Raw genomic sequence first — 4,408 nt, forward strand, 5'->3', positions numbered from 1 at the left:
CGTCTCATCTTTTGTTGGAAGGTTGATGAAGGTTTTTTTTGCTGTTTTTCACATCTTTTTCCTAGTAGAAGCCAAGAATATATTGCGAGCAATTGTTACCACTTGAGCCTGGGTTGGGTCGCCCGAGTCTGATCTGCTTTCTCTTCCAGGAAATTAAAATGAGACCCACCAATTTTATTTGTTTGTTTGTCTGTTTTTGTTTTTAGTTTTAATTTTAATTTTTTAAATTTAAATTAAATATGGAGGGATTAAAATGTCCTCATCTTTCTCAACAGTCAGCAGAAGGTAAAGCAGATCTCAACAATCTGCAATTTAAATTATAATTGCAGCCTGTCATGATCGCACCTCCTTCAACAATCAGCAGAAGGTAAAGGAGGTCTGAAGGGGAAGGACTGAAGTTTAGGTGGGTGTGGGTGGGTTGGATGTGAGGAAGATGAGGCATTTTGGCCCTTTCACGATCACTTTTAAATTGCCTTATAAAAAAAACGAAAAAAGAGACAAAAATGGGAAAGGCGGATGATAAATTAAGATGTTGCCCTTGAATATAAACAATCTTATCTTTCCTGATCCTGGGTTAGGTCTGCCTAACCCCGGTCAGGACTTCTGAGGCCGTCCTGCTGAAAATAGGAAGTTAGTGTCACATGCCAAGTTTGGAGGTTGTTTCCCATTCTCACTTCGTCCGCAAGCCAACGTATGATCCACCTACTCCCAAGTTCCCAGAGGGCATCTCCAATATTCACCTATGGGCAAGGATTAAGGATGTCAGTCATCACTTCTCTAAAAGATTTGGAGAATCCAACATCAACTTGGCACAATCCCCTCATCAATAAGATGGAATGGATTTAAAGGTTGGAGACAGGCTTCCTCAGGTGAGAGTGCGAGACAAGAAACTTTAGGTTGAGCAGCATGGGAGGCATGGGGGTCTTCATCATTGTCCACAGAACAGATGTAAGAGCACATTTTATGCCCATAAAACCAGTTTCCTAATTGTGGAGCTGGGCACATTGGTTCATTGCAAAGTACTAGAAAATTCTTTGAAAGTCCATGCTCGGTATTAGAGAATTCGTTACAATATATTTTCTTTATATTTTCAAATTCTTGTAATTAGTTGTAACTTCCTATTTTTTTGTTGTAATTCCCTAATTCTAGGTTTGTTTTCTATTTTTGTGTTTTGGGCTAATTCTAGGATTGTTTCCTATTTTTGTTGTAATTCCCTAATTCTAGGTTTGTTTTCTATTTTTTGTGTTTTAGGTTTTGTGTATATATATATATATTCATTCTTAATCAATGAAAAAGTTAAGCTATTGTTTCTCAATAATTCTCTCTCTATTTCAACATGATATCAAGAGCCTAATCTTCTTGGGCGCATTTTTTTTTTCCCTTCTCCTTAATGGCTTCCGGTGCATCCTTCTCTTCTACCAACTATCCTATTACCATCCAAAACTCCCAAGATCCTCAATATCCCCTCCTTACAATTAATCTCTCCAATATCACCAAATTGTCATCCACCTATTATCTCACATGGAGCCTTCAAATCCAATCTCTTCTTGAAGGTTATGATCTTCATCACTTCATTGATGACGCTTATACTCCACCACCACCCACTGTCACCGTCATTGATGTTGCATCCCCAAATCCAACATACACAACTTGGAAGCGTCAAGATCGTCTCATCTTTAACGCTCTCCTTGGTGCTATCTCTGTTTCACTACAATCGCTTATTGCCCGCACCACCACTTTCCTTGATGCATGGAAAACCTTAGCTAATACCTATGCTAAACCATCTCGTGGTCATATTAAACAATTGAAGGAACAATTAAAGCGGTGTACCAAGGGCTCAAAATCAATTAGTGAATACACGCAGACGATAAAAACTCGTGCCGATGAACTTGCCATTTTGGGGAAGCCAATTGATGATGAGGATTTTATTGATCGGGTTCTTAAAGGACTAAGTGATGAGTACAAATACGTCATTGATACAATTAATGCCTGTGACACGTCAATTTCTTTTGTTGAGCTCCATGATAAACTTCTCAACAAAGAAGCATCTCTTCAGACCGCTCAACCATCTCCTCTATCGCTATCATCAACGGCAAATCCTACAGCGTTTCGGAATCGTCCAAATTGGCATCCACCAACCACCACTCCACAACAACCAGGCCTTACCGTTGCGTTTTCTCCTCATGATAAACGTCAACCCAAACCTTATTTGGGTCGTTGTCAAGCATGCGGTATTCAAGGACACACTGCCAAGCGATGCCCGATGTTTTGGCTTGTCACTAATCAACAATCCCCAACACCTCGTCCTCAAGGCGCTCAGGGATATCGCCCTTCCACGCCTTGGCAACCACGTGTCAATCATGCTGTTCTAGGCAACAACACTACTCCTACTTGGTTGCTGGATAGTGGAACATCTCACCACATTATGTCTGACTTGAGCAATCTCTCTCTTCATAGCCCGTATCAAGGATATGATGATATCATGATCGGCGATGGATTGACCCTTCCCATCACACATACCGGTTCTACCACCATACCTACTTCCTCTCACACCTTTACTTTACAAAACGTCTTTTGTGTCCCTTCCATGCAAAATAACTTAATTTCAATTAATCAATTTTGCACTAATAACCATGTTTCTGTTAAATTCTCACCCTCTACTTTTCAGGTGAAGGATATAAACACGGGGGCAATCCTTTTGATGGGTGAACCTAAGGATGACATATATGAGTGGCCAACTACATTCCCTTTTGTTACCTCTTCACCGTTGCTTGCATTTTCCAGTGTCAAGACCACTTCGTCCGAGTGGCACTCTAGACTAGGTCATCCATCATTTACTATTATGAAAAATATTGTCTCTAAGTTTTCTTTACCATTGTCTAGTCCGTTATTCTCTTCTACACGTTGTAATGTCTGTTCATGTAATAAAAGTCATAAAATTCCATTTTCTTTTTCTACCTTAACCTCATCCCATCCACTTGAACTTCTCTTTTTTGATGTATGAACCTTTCCTGTTTCTTCTGTTGATGGTTTTCAGTATTATGTTATTTTTGTTGATCATTATACACGACATATTTGGTATCATCCCCTTAAACAGAAATCCCATGTGTATGATGTCTTTGTACGCTTCAAGGCATTAGTCGAAAACCAATTTAAACACTGAATTGTTACCCTCTATTCAGATAATGGTGAAGAATATCAAGCCCTTGATAATTTTCTCTCGACCAATGGTATATCCCATCTTACTACACCACCACATACACCTGAACACAATGGTATTTCTGAATGACGTCATCGCCATATTGTTGAAATCGGCCTAGCTCTTCTCACTCATGCATCGATGCCTCTAACTTTTTGGACTTATGCTTTTGCCACTGTTGTATATCTCATCAACTGTATGCCCACACCCACATTACATCTCTCATATCCTTTTGACAAACTCTTTGAGTCTCCACCCAACTACACTAAACTTCGGGTGTTCGGTTGTTTATGTTATCCATGGCTTCGTCCTTATTCTCAACATAAACTTGACTCTCATTCCACTCCTTGTGTTTTTCTTGGTTACTCTTCAACACAAAGTGCCTATATCTGTCTTGATCTATCCACCTCTAAAACTTATATTTCTCGTCATGTCAAATTTCTTGAAAACACTTTTTCCTTTACCACTCACCAATCCCATCTAGCTCGTCCCACCCTAAAGCTCATTTCCAACTGGCTTCCACCGGTCCAAACTCTAACTATTTCAAATGTCTCACTCAATACGCCTCCACAAAGGGATTCCTTGTGTCAACATCCATCCCAAAATGCCCAACCAATCTACCGCCCCTCTTCACCAATCGACCGTTTACCACCAGAATCACACAATTCTGAGACCTCTTCTGCTTCAACCACAACTCCATCCACCCATCAAAATACCCATCCCATGACCATTAGAGCCAAAAACAACATCCATAAACCCCTAACCAAGATAAATCTCACTACTGTCCTTTCTCAACCATTAGAAATTGAGCGTCATACTATTAACCAAGCCCTAACTGATCCCAAATGGAGACAAGCCATGAATGATGAATTTGATGCTCTTGTTCGGAATGGAACTTGGGAGCTTGTTCCATCTACTTCTATGCAGAATCTTGTTGGATGTAAGTGGGTTTTTCGTATTAAACGACTTCTTGATGGCTCTATTGACAGGTACAAAGCTAGATTAGTTGCCAAAGGTTTTCATTAGTGACCTGGCGTGGATTCTCATGACACCTTTAGTCCGGTTGTCAAGCCAACAACAATACGACTTGTTCTAAGTCTAGCAGTAAGTGAAGGTTGGCAATTGCGACAGTTGGATATTAATAATGTCTTTCTTCAAGGCCATCTTTCCGAAGATGTCTACATGGCTTAGCCTTCGGGATTTGTTGAT

The sequence above is a fragment of the Vitis riparia genome, chromosome 6, assembly GCF_004353265.1.
Source record: "Vitis riparia cultivar Riparia Gloire de Montpellier isolate 1030 chromosome 6, EGFV_Vit.rip_1.0, whole genome shotgun sequence".
In the NCBI taxonomy this organism is placed as follows: Eukaryota; Viridiplantae; Streptophyta; class Magnoliopsida; order Vitales; family Vitaceae; genus Vitis; species Vitis riparia.